General features: G+C 40.8%; 1 protein-coding gene across 2 annotated transcripts in view; it reads left to right on the top strand.

Annotated features, from left to right (window-relative positions):
* Nucleotides 1–1,234: 1,234 nt before the first annotated feature.
* Nucleotides 1,235–13,056, top strand: part of ASCC3 (activating signal cointegrator 1 complex subunit 3) — a 330,850-nt gene continuing 319,028 nt past the window's right edge. For both annotated transcript variants that reach the window (XM_059035971.2, XM_067011528.1), the window contains exon 1: nt 1,235–1,544. The gene's annotated coding sequence lies outside the window, so the exon portion shown is untranslated. The remainder of the gene's footprint in view (nt 1,545–13,056) is intronic.

Below are 13,056 nucleotides of genomic sequence, written 5' to 3'. Positions count from 1 at the left end.
AGCTAACATGTAAATTCTAAGACTGGAACCATGAACTGATTGACTCTCAAGGTTGTAAACACCTTTAACAAAACCATCAACTAATTCTTCTTTTGATGCCTGCAGGGTGCAGGGGTCAAGGCATCCATGTAACCTAAAGCAGACACCTTCTCTGGCGAGTGCCAGAAGGGGATCTTCTTTTCAGGACCTGAAATCTAATCTGTTTCTCTCAAGTCTGCATCTCTTGAGACCACATGAAACAAATCTATGTTACATGATGAGTTTTTACATATTTGGAGATAGTCCCAGTAGCTTTCTCTCTTCTGTGAGAATCTTCCCAAGTTCAAAGAGTACTTCTTCATTTGTCATGCTTTTGAGCACTCTTCATCATTTTGCTCTTCTCTGAAATAATTCCAACTTCTTTGAGGTCTTCTTAAAGGGCTTGATCTAGAACTGAACGCAGAACTACATAAGTAGTTTGGGCAGTGAAGTGTATAATTGGATCACTATTGGCTGCCTCTCTATAAAACACGGTTCTATGAAGTGTCAAGACACATTCCTTACGAGAGGGGTATGGAAGCGAAAAAAGGAGCCACAACACATTATTAACTCATACCGCCTTTGCATGCCCGGCTTTTAGCCTAGAACTGTACACACATACAGCACATTCTTGTGGTTAATTTTTCTTAATGTTGTCTTCCTGATTCAATTGAGCCAGGGAATCTTCAGGCATTTTGTTTTCTGTGGGGTTCGTCCGACAAAAGGACCGACTCGAAGAGGTAACTTTAAGAAAACTAAACTGAGAATCCAGAAAGCTGAAGGAAGGCGGCACTTGAGAGGAAGGAACTGTACATAAAGTGACCAGCAGCCAGGATTTCTGGCTGGCGATGACAAAGGCAATTAATTACTCGGTTCTTCACTCATACTCAGGGCTCCTCTCTCCTTTACCTGTAATAGGAATTGCCATCTCCAGAGAAGGAATTACCTTACAGAGAAAGGCGGGGAGAAGATGGAGCCCACTCAAGTAACTGCAGGGAAAGATGCTCAGGTAGAGATGTGGAGGTGGCAGGTCCGGCCTCGCGAGGGCACCCCACAGACACTGAGGGCCGGGAACGCGCGCGCCCGCGCCCACGCCCACGCCCGCCCGGGGGCGCGCCCTCGCCGCTGGCCTGGTCCCATTCAGCGCTGGGCGGGCGGCAGGCGGGGCGGCGGCGCGCGCACGCAGAGGGGTGGGGCTGGGGGAGCCGACGTGCAGACGTTGGCGCCGCTGTGGCCGGGTGACGTGTAGGCCCGCGCTTGCTCCGCCCCCTCCCTCCTCTCCGGGTCTGTGGGTCTGTCCGGCTGTCGGGCTGTCTTCGCGTACCCTGCCCCGTGGCTGGGAGGGACCAGGCAAGCCCGGCGTGGGGTGCGGACGAGGACGCGGCGGGGTAGGTGCCCGCTGGCATCCTCTGCACTGCCCTCCGCCCCTCACCCGGCGTGGGAAGTAAAGATCAAACCGAAATGGAGGGAGGCGCGGAGGCAGGAGCTGGCGGAGAGATGGGAAGCGCATGAATCGGGGCCGAGAGGTGAGGAGAAGGAAGTGGGAGGAGGAGAAGGGGTGCTGCGGCCCTGAGAACCCGGTAGGAGGCGGGGCCAGGGTGCCCCTTGGAAGATTCCCGTTCGGCCCCGGAGGCAAGCCCGGACCTGTCATCCATCTCGGGGCCGGAGACTTGTCTGTGGTCTCGGATAGTCTCATCTTGCTCTTGGAATTTGTAGGGTGGGGGCTGGGAATAAAAAAAATGAACCAGAGTCACATGTTGCCAAGGTGTTAGGCCACAACGTGATGACCAAATGGGTAATTTAAAAAAATTTTTCCTGTGCGTGGGTAATTTGTTTTCATTAGTTTTTTTTGTGTTTTTTTTCCCGTTACAAAAATGTAGTAACTTTCGTTTTCTTCACGTGGACTTGGGAGTGAAATCAGCTTCCTTGTATTTTTTACCTCCACACTGAAAAGTAAATAAAGTGGGTGGGGAGTGGACCATGGTGAATTTAGCAATCGAGGAGTCTAGAATGTTACTTCGAAATAAGTGTTGTATGTGCGAGCTTGCTGAGGTGTTGTGGGTACGTGGGCAGTTCTTTTAAATAGGCTTCTTATCACACATTAACTCATTCATTGACTGCAGTGTGTTCGTGTATTTTGCTATTTAGCTTAAAAGAAACATTTTAGTGGTAGCTAAAAATTTTATATGAATGGTATCACATGTGTAGTTCAAACTAGTAATCATATTTTCTGTCTTTCTTTCCCTAAGTAAGATTAGATTGAAGAGCGGTCACCATCACCAGATTTCATGTTTCGTAGATTAAAATCACTTTTCTGCTTTTCAGAGTTCTCAGAAGTTGAGAATTCAGCTTTTGATTCCACTCTGGATCGTGCTTCTCTTCATGTATCTTTCATTTTTAATGATAATTATAATAATATTCTTGCATAAGAAAAATGCTCCTTAGAGATACCAATTAAGTGTAAGCTAAATAATATTATTTAAGTGAATTAATTTTTCATAGCTTAAGTTGTGATCCCAGCTGAATAGTTTTAGTTTTTGTTCATTCATCATTCACTTATTTATGTCTTCATATGTACCAGGCACTATGCTAGGCCTAGGAGATCAAGAGACATAGGATGTCGGTGCTTATGGAACTTTCTGTAGTCCAGCACCCTTTTAATAGAGAATCTGGACTAGAGCTCCTCCTCATGTCATGGATCTCTAGTTGACCTAAGCAAGGCTTTTTGCAAGAATAAGTTGTTGTCAGTGTTCATATGTAAGTGGCATTGAAAGAGGAGCAGATTATTTTACTTGCATAGCATGACTTGATTTTGCCTTTGATCATAAAGATGGTATACATGCTAGTGTTTTGCCAGTTAAGAGGAGTAATTTGCAAAGTTGGCTTAGTTGTAAAATTCACAGTTGGAAATCAGTTTCTACATGAAAAATAATACTTTATTTTTCCAGTTTTTACATTGGTCTGAGTGATCTACGTATTAATAACTTGTAATTCATAAGCATTCTGTGCACAAAGCATATTCATCAGGAAAATGTATAGTACTTGTTGAATGAAGTAAATTTATTGCCCCATAGTACCTTCAATGTGGAGGTAGTTAACATGAGCCCTTTTAGTACAGAATAATCTTGATGTAATGTGGAGCAGTTTTCAACTTTGAGCAGATATCTACCTGAAACTGAAATTACAGCAAAGACATTTATGGAAAGAAAAAGTGCATAATTACCAAGGAGGAGAGAGTAAGGTATCTAATATGTATTTAGTAATCATCCAAAGGGAGGCATTATGTGTTATACTCTCAAGTTACTTAAAGTAGGGACTGGATCTTATTTCTCATTTCTTTTGCCTGGTATAGTACTTAGCACATAGTTGACAGACCCATATAGATGTTCATTAATTCAATATGTACCATCTCATTTGAGTATTTTGCATGTAGATGAGCAAGTGAGTATATTTGAGTGAGTTTGTCTATTGTTTGTTCATTTTCCAGCTCTGCGTTGGCTGTGATAATGTCTTATAGGTTGTCCTCATTTATTTCTGAAACTGTCTCTGTGATACAGAGTTAATGCAATTCAACTCATGTTTGAGTATTCTGATTTTAATCAGATCATTCAGCCTGAAAGGGGCATAAAAAATCATTTTGTAATTCCTCTTCATTTTATTGTTCAGAAAATTGATATCCTGAGAAGTTAGCTGATTTTCTACCATCAAACAAAAATTGGCATCTGAACTAATTTCTTTTTATTTTTATTCTGCTTCTTCCTACTATAGTCTGTCTTTCCTCATTGTTATTTGAGTAGAATAACTCTTGGAGACCTTTGTAAATTAAGATAGATTCCCATTTTATCTTCCTGGTTTTGGAATTTTTGGCTAGTTTTCCTCCACTTCTGTGATTCCCTCTTTAAAGAGAATTCTTAGGAATTGCGTTCATTTTCAAAGGTTTGAACTGACATGGAAAATAAGGGTGCAATTTTGAGAGGTACATGATTTAAAGATATATAAGATATTTACCAGTAACAGTAAGCATTCTCAGGATATGTTTCAATGAGATAATTGGCAAGAAATATTTATAGTTGAAGAGAAGAAAGTTCATACGTAGTTATTTAATGACTAAGCCAAAACTTGTCAAACTGCTGAATCTTGGGGGGTGGTGTCTAGAAATGTCTATTTTCAAGCAACTCCCCAGTGATTCCAGTGCCACCAATTCATATTGTTGAAGAACTTCTACATTAAAGCATATGAATTCAAGAGCCTCTTAATTTTGGATAATATCTATCCTATCACACCAGAACTTCAAAAGAAGGAAGGTAGTTTATCTCAGGATTATGGAGTAGTCAGGGAGGCAGCTGCTAATGTTTTCCCGCATTTTCAAAGACTTGCTAGGTCATTTTCAAACGAATTCAGTAACTAGCAAGTTATTCAGTTGTGTGTAGCTAAGAAACATGGCATATGAATTTGATAAAGGAAAACTTATATTCCATTCCAAGTGAGGAAATCCTTGCTTACCAATGAGACAACTTGTCCTTGTAGAAAAATTCTTGAAAGTAAATAAAATGTCCAACAAGCCAATCAAATAGGACAACGTAAAAATGATAAATTTTGGGCTTCCCTGGTGGCGCAGTGGTTGAAAGTCCGCCTGCCGATGCAGGGGACATGGGTTCGTGCCCCGGTCCGGGAAGATCCCACATGCCGCAGAGCGGCTAGGCCCGTGAGCCATGGCCACTGAGCCTGCGCGTCCGGAGCCTGTGCTCCGCAACGGGAGAGGCCACAACAGTGAGAGGCCCGCGTACCGGAAAAAAAAAAAAAAAAAAAAAAAAAAGATAAATTCCACTCTTATTTATAAATATTGATAGATATAAGTATGTCTTAATCTTGATTTAAGAAACTTAATTATAAAAGTCTACATAAATGATTTATAAGAATAAATTAATGACAGTACGCAATCTGCAAAAATAATTTCAGTGCATCCTTTCCCAGTGCACATATATTTTCTAAAATGAGACCTGCTTTAAGTAGTACCTCTAACACCAGGGAGGCTCACTAAACGTTCTTTTTGAGCATTGTTTAAGGAGTGAAGGAAGCTTTGCAAAAATATTAGCAATACTTTTACTCTGGAGATTGGTATGGTAAGGAATAACCTAAAAATCAATTCTGGAAAGCTTCACAGTAATACTCTGAGTACACATCGTTGAACAAATATTTATTGAGTTCTTTGGCACAGACCAAGAACCATACAGGGTACCAGGGAAAAGAAGACATACATCACTTTTTCACTCTTAGAGATTATAGTCAAGATGTTGGCTTTGGGAGACTGTTCAGTGAAATTCCTTAAGGCAAGGAAAAATACTAATGCATGCTCATTGAGTGCCCTTTTAGCCAACCTGAAATTAGCAAAGTAGAGGCTTTGTCACTGATTAAAAAAGTGAAAAAGCTTGTATCCTAAGTCACTGATTTTGGCCATCAGCTTGAAAAAAAAATGAGTGTGTTTTAGAGAGTTTGAAGGGTGGCTTGGCTAAACACCAAGTTTTGAAAACTCCTCTGTTTGTATTTATTAGAAACAGAACACTGGAAGAACATAGCTAAAAGTCTGTATCCAGTGGACATTTTACCACGTGTCTTGACAGCATTTGACATGGTTGACCATACCTCTTCTTTAAAACTTATCCTTTCCTTGGTTTCAGAGACACCACCCTGGCCTTATTTGGCCTCCTGTTGTTCAGAGTCTCCTTTATAGACCTTTCTACCCATTTACTCTGTAAAGTCTTGTTTTTCTCCAGCTTCTGCTGTCTTGTCTTCTTAGTCTTCACACAAATCCTTGGATGATTTTTATCTATTCCCATGATACTCCTTATGATTCTCATGTTTGTATCCAGGCCTCTCTCCTGAACTTCACACCTGAATATTCAGTCCCTACTGACCGTTTCTACTTGAATGTCATACAGACATCTCAGACTCAACTCATCTGATATTGAACTCATGATATTCCTAACTGCCCCCGCAACCCAAGAAAAACCCTGAGCCCTAATTCAGTGAATTCTGTCATCAACCTGATCTATAAATGTGGAGGTCAGCTGAGGTCCTCGCCTCCTTCCCCACCACAGATAGAAATAATCAGAGTAAGCGAAATAAAGTTAATTGAATTACCTGATTCCTCCACTTTTCTCTAAATCACTACCACTGCTTCGTTTCAGGAACCCATCATCTCCTCATCTTCATCTCTTCATCTGGATTACTGCAGCAACCTCCTAGTATCTTTCTGCTTCAGGTCTTGCCTTCCTGTGGTCCATAGTACTGCAGTCATAGTAATGTCTATTAAACACAGCTCAAGTCAAAAACTCTTCTGAAGATTTCTTTTTCTATTAGAACAATTTCTAAACAACATAACTTATGAGGCCCTTCATGACCTCATTCCTACCTATCTCTCTAGCTCCATCTCTTGCCACATTACATACTCTTTGACCACTGTGCTCCAGTCATCTTTTCAGTTCCTTGAGTGTGAAATGTTCTCACGCCTCATCTGGAATATGTTGCCCTTTTTACCTAACACTTCATCCTTGAAGTCTCAAGTAAGAAAGCTGCTTTTCCTTCCCAACCTCCTTTCTTGCTAGGCTAGATGTACCTGCTTTGTGTTCCGGTAACACTCATTACTGCTCCCTTTTATAGATAGCAGTCTTAGTTTGTATTGAGATAGCTTATTTAATTGAGTTGTCTTCCCCACCAGGCTGTGAGCTTTGCAGGGCAGGTAGCAGATTGATTTTGCTCACTGTGGTTCACCCAGCCTGGTGTTCAGCATGTAGTGGAAATACTAGTTAAGAAATATCAATTGAGTGAAAGTTGTTCCTGCATTCTTCTACTATGATTTTCCTGCTGAGCCCACTCCTACCCTAGAGTTTCTAGCAACTGTTGACTATCCTTTTACCCTTGCTTTTGCTTTTCTACTTTATTAGCTTGAGATTTTGAAAAAAACTTACCCCCAAAATTAGAATTAAATTTCTGCATATATAAGTTCTTTGAAAAGAATGGTATCATGAGTTGAATAAATCACATTAGCTTTTGATTTCTTTTGTGTTTGAATAAACTTCCTTGTTTGTATGACCTCTTTTCTTAGGGACTGAAATAAATTAATCAAATAATTAAGGGAATTTCTGTGAAAGTATATTTTTGAGGTCTTGAAATAAAGATGATATAAGCTTCAAAAAATAAATGTATAGGAATCCAGACCTGTAAATTCTGCCTCTTTTTTTTGTGGCAGCTTTGGCCTCCCTTTATTCTTCCTGTCAGTCCATCAATCCAGCCATTATACAAATATTTACTGAGACTGCAGGAGGCCCCAGGCACTGTTTAGGTGCTTTGGATACTGCAGGGAACAAAGCAAAGTCCCCACCCTTGTGGGGATCTTACTCTATTGAATGAAGCTGACAACAAGCACAGTGATAAGTGCCTTGAAGTAAAGTGGGTTGGGTGCACGAGAAGGATGAAGGAAAGGGTGCTGTTTTAGATAGGGTGGTCCAGGAAGGCATCTTTGTTAAAGAGATGTTTGAGCAGCAACCTGAAGGAAATGCGGGACCTACCTTTCTGGCATCTGGGGAAAGAGTGTACATCCAGAGGGATCTGCTTGGTATGGTTATATCACTGCACCAAGGCCAGTGTGGATGCCCCAAAATGAGCAAGGAGGAGAGTTACAGGGGGTCAAATCAAAAAGTAGGAGAAAGCCAGATGCCTTGGGAGTTTTGAAGTTTACTTAGAGATATGGGAAACCTTTGAGGATGTTTGAGCAGAGGAGAGCCACAATGTTATTTGTATTAGAAAAGAATCATTCTTGTTTATATGTGGAAATTAGATTGTTAGGGAGTAAGGGTGAAAACAGGGAGACTAGATAGGCCATTGCAGTAAACTGGGGAAGAGATGGTAATGATGAGAAGTGGTCAGATTCTGGATATCTTTTGAAGGTAGAGTTGGGAGACTTGACTGATAATGTGGATGGAGTAAAGCATAACTCCAAGTTTTTTTGGCCTGAGCAGCAGGCAGAGTGGAGTTGTGATTTATTAAAGTGAGGTAGACCATAAGAGGAGGTTTGCATGGGAAATCAATTTTGACATTTTTAAGTTTGAGCTAGCTATTGGACATCTAAATGGAGATGTGAAAGAGGCATGGGTAGACATCTGGAGTATAGGTGAGATGCGAAGGATGGAGATAAGAATTTGGTGTTAGAATATAAATGATAGTTAAAGCCTTGAGACTGAATGGGATCACCTGGGGAATGCCTGTAGCTAAAGAAAAGGTCTGAACTCTGAGCCTAGGGGCATAGCAGTGTTAAAGGGTAGGAGGATGAGGAAGAACCAAGAAGAGTGGAAAGAGCCAAGAGATAATATAGGAGAAAAAACAAGACATATTGGTGGCCTAGATGCCAAGTGAAGCAACTATCCAGAAGGGCTGCGTCAAAATCTCCTGACAAGGATCAAACAAGGACTGAGAAGTAACATTGAATCTGGCAATGTTGAGCTTATTTGTGACCTTTATAGATGTTTTGGTGGAATAGTAGAGGTAAAAGCCTGATAGGACTGGAGTGTCTGCTGTAGATAGCGATCAGAAAAGTGGGGTGTTAATTGAAAATGGCTGTGGAGTTTTTAAATATGGGAGCAGCTATAGCATATTTTGGGGTTTTGGAAATCATCCAGTAGAGTAGAAAATATTACTAACAAGTAGAGAGGGGACTTTCACTTCAGCAACTTTATCACTGTGTCCCCATTGAATTTTTTTTTCTTTTTTTTTGGCTGCGTTGGGTCTCCCGTTGCTGTGCGCGGGCTTTCTCTAGTTGCAGCGAGCGGGGGCTACTCTTTGTTGTAGTGCACAGGCTTCTCATTGCAGTGGCTTCTCCTGTTGCGGAGCATGGGCTCTAGGCGCACGGGCTTCAGTAGTTGTGGCTCATGGGCTCTAGAGTGCAGGCTCAGTAGCTGTGGCGCACGGGCTTAGTTGCTCTGTGGCATGTGGGATCTTCCCGGGCCAGGGCTCAAACCCGTGTCCCCTGCATAGGCAGGTGGATTCTTAACCACTGTGCCATTTAGGTAAGTCCCTAAATGTTTTTCTTGAATGAATGAATTAATGGATGGGTAGAAGTATTTTCACCAGATGCAGTATAATTTTTTTTAATCAATGCTGAATAAAAAGTGGAATAAAGAACACTTCAGGTAACACCTCCTTTTCCAGATCATTGTGGGAATTTTTAAGTTTCAGTCTTCTTTGGTTAGATTACCATCTTGAAGTTTACTTTTTCACCCTGGTGAACCTGGTGTTTCTCAGGTCTTTGTAGCTGCCCTCACAAATGATCTATTAAAGTGTGTCACCACTACAGACTTGTCTAATCTTTTACTTTTTGTTCATTTTTCTCATTTGAACTTTTAAAGTGTTAGTACCTATTTCAAAAATTTTGAGACCTCTTGTTAACTATTATTCTTGACTTAAGAAGATACAGTATTTGCCAGAAGAGTGAAGGAATACAGATTTTTGAATGTTCAGAGTAGGGTTGCCAAATAAAATACAAGATGCAGAGTTAAATTCGAATTTCAGGTAACAACAAGTAATTTTTTTAGTATAAATATATCCCATGTAAGTATGTCCCAAATATTGCATGGGACATATTATACTAAAAAATTAATTGAAATTCAAATTTAACTCTGACTTTATATTTTTATCTGCTAATCTGGCAACTGTAATTTAGGAAAAAGGTTTGTATGATTCTTAGTCTGAGAGTATAAACACAAAGGTAGATCTTCAGAGTCTGGGTCTCTGGAGAATGTAATATTGATGGTGTATTCATACATAACTGATGATCAAGAAGAGAGAGGTGTCTCAAGAAACTGATGTTGCTATGCCTGAATATTTTTAAAAAATATACATTGAACATGGAGAAGGAGTACATGAACTAAGAATGAATTAAAGAAAAGATAGTTTGGGGGACCTGTGATGTGTATCCTTGAAGAAACATTAAGGTTAGAAAAAACAGTTTTTAAGCTACATTCAACAGTGTGTTTCTTGGGGCAGTTACTAGAATGTTAAAAGAGAATACAGAGGTCATTAACTACTTGATCTCTTCTTTCTTTTATGCTAAGGAGAATGGAGAATGGACTCTGGATTGAAAATGGCAGAATTGATTTGGGTTAAATGGAATTGAAGCACATTATGGGTAGCAATATTAAAAGAGCACCCAGATGTTCAACGTTCAGTCTCTTATAAGCCTGAGCATTTTCAGTAGTGCTTTCAGAACCTGCGATTTGGCAGACATTCAGTTTGATGCTTTCACAACTCTTCTCTCTTATTAGGCTTCTGTGTTTGTTTAAAACTTAATTAAAACTTTTAATTGTGGAGTATTTCAAGAATATGGAAAATTATCAGAAAATAATGTAATACACTCCTATACATGACATGCAGATTTAACAAGTAGTAATTTTTGCCTTATTTGCTTCAGTTCTTCTCTTTTGAAAAGTATTGCTAATTTTTTTTCCCTCTTTTGTCACTTCTCTGCTGCCTCTCAATCCATTACCTTGAAGCTGGTGTATATAGTTCTCATGCATGTTTCTACATATTTCTGTGTGACAGGATATAAACCAAGGCTTAATGAGGGAGATTGATGGAAAGAAATGGGATTGATTAGCTTGGTGAAGAGAAAATTTAAAGTAGGATTACAGGTTCCTTCAACTATCTAGAAGTCACTCATGTGAAAAGAGTTCTTAACTTTGATAACTTATTGACGTTAAGCAGTACAGATAATATTTTTAAGTACTTTTAATATCAGAAAGCAACATGTAGTACTTAGTGACCTAATTATTTTATGGTCTATACTTACATTGAAATTTTTATAAAACATTGAAAAACATCAATGTTCAACCTATACAGATGTCATTAAAAAAAAATCAACAACAATCATGATTTTCCTAATGTCTTTACTGTAAAAATGGTTAACCAGCAATCTTTAGAGAAATGACTATATTACTATTTAAAAATTTGTTAAGGGCACACATCCTGAAATATTTAAGACATCAGAGAAAGTGAATTTTTAAAAAATGTTCTTCATGTTTTGATGCTTTTTGAAGCATGGTGTTTCTTTCAGTAATTACATTCTAAAAAAGGTGGGAGGTATCATTGACAAAACCTGTTTTTTCTCTGAACTGTAGTATATATAATATGTTGGTAAGAAAAATGGCTTAGAAGTTAGAATGTAAGAAAGAATGAGAGATATGCGTCTGACCCTTTCAGACATCTTTCAGTTTAGGAAACTGTGAATAGCAGAGGATGGAGTCGATAGGGCAGTGAGAGTTCAGCTCAGAACAAAGCACAGAGAAAACATTCTTGTGGACTATATTTGCCAGGGCACATTTCTGACTAATACAAAGTGAAAGAGAGTACCCTGTTTTTGTGAGTAATTAAGTTTTTATTCATAAAGATTGAAACAAACAGTTCAGACCAGAATGTTAAATAATGGTCATGGCAATACATTCTTTCAGAAAGATTAAGTAAAGCATACATGACATGTAATATAGTAGCACAATAAAATTCTTACCATGTGTTTGTTCTAATTCATAATGCCCAATGAGTTAGTAATTTACTTTTCTGTTTTTATATTTCTTGTTTACCACATAAATTCATCTGAGTCCTGATTTTAGTGTCTAGTTTTTCTCTACTTGAGAGAGAGGGGTAGAGATTTCATTCTTCTATTACGAGGTATTTGCCAGCTTCTTTTACACAGTGTCAGTGTTAGGGTGATTTAAGAATTTCCTCTACACCAACCTTCAAGATGGCAGAGGAGTAAGACCTGGAGATGACCTCTTCCCCACAAATACATCAAAAATACATCAACACGTGGAACAACTCCTACAGAACACCTACTAAATGCTGGCAGAAGACCTCAGACTTCCCAGAAGGCAAGAAACTCCCCATGTACCTGGGTAGGGTAAAAAAAAAGAACAAACAGAGACAAAAGAATAGGGATGGGACCCGCACATCTGGAAGGGAGTCATGAAGCAGTAAAAGTTTCCACACACTAGGAAGCCCCTTCATTGGCAGAGATGGGGAGTGGCAAGGGGGATGCGTAGGAGCCACGGAGGAGAGCACAGCAACAGGGGTGCAGAGGGCAAAGCGGAGAGATTCCTGCACAGAGGATCAGTGCTGACCAGCCCCCACCAGCCTGAGAGGCTTGTCTGCTCACCCACCAGGGCGGGTGGGGGCTGGGAGCTGAGGCTCCAGCTTCGGAGGTCAGATCCTAGGAAGAGGACTAGGGTTGGCTGTGTGAACACAACCTGAAGGGGGCTAGTGCACCACAGCTAGCTGGGGGGAGTCCGGGAAAAAGTCTGGACCTGCCTAAGAGTCAAGACACCATTGTTTTAGGGTGCACGAGGAGAGGTGATTCAGAGCACCGCCTAAAGGAGCTCCAGAGACTGGTGTGAGCTGTTGCTATCTGTGTGGACACCAGAGATGCACATGAAACACTAAGGCTGCTGCTGCAGCCACCAAGAATCCTGTGAGCAAATGCCGGTCACTGTCCACACCTCCCCTTCCGGGAGCCTGTGCAGCCCACCACTGCCAGGGTCCTGTGATCCAGGGACAACTTCCCCGGGAGAACACATGGCGTGCCCCAGGCTGCTACAACGTCACGCCAGCCTCTGCCACCGCAGGCTCACCCCACATTCCATACCCCTCCCTCCTTCTGGCCTGAGTGAGCCAGAGACCCTGAATCAGCTGTTTCTTTAACCCCCGCCTGTCTGGGTGAAGAACAGCAGCCAGAGGGTGACTTATGTGCAGAGATGGGGCCAAATCCGAAGCTGAACCTCAGGAGCTGTGTGAACAAAGAAGAGAAAAGGGAAATCTATCTGTGCAGCCCCAGGAGCAGAGGACTAAATCTCCACAATCAACTTGATGTACCCTGCACCTGTGGAATACCTCAATAGAGAGTGAATCATCCCAAAACTGAGGCGGTGGACTTTGAGAGCACCTGTAGACTTGGGGTTTGCTTTCTGCATCTAATTTGTTTCTAGTTTTATGTTTATC

Source organism: Kogia breviceps, chromosome 13, assembly GCF_026419965.1.
Source record: "Kogia breviceps isolate mKogBre1 chromosome 13, mKogBre1 haplotype 1, whole genome shotgun sequence".
In the NCBI taxonomy this organism is placed as follows: Eukaryota; Metazoa; Chordata; class Mammalia; order Artiodactyla; family Physeteridae; genus Kogia; species Kogia breviceps.
Note: the sequence above shows the minus strand (reverse complement) of the source record. Positions and strands in the feature narration are given on the sequence as shown.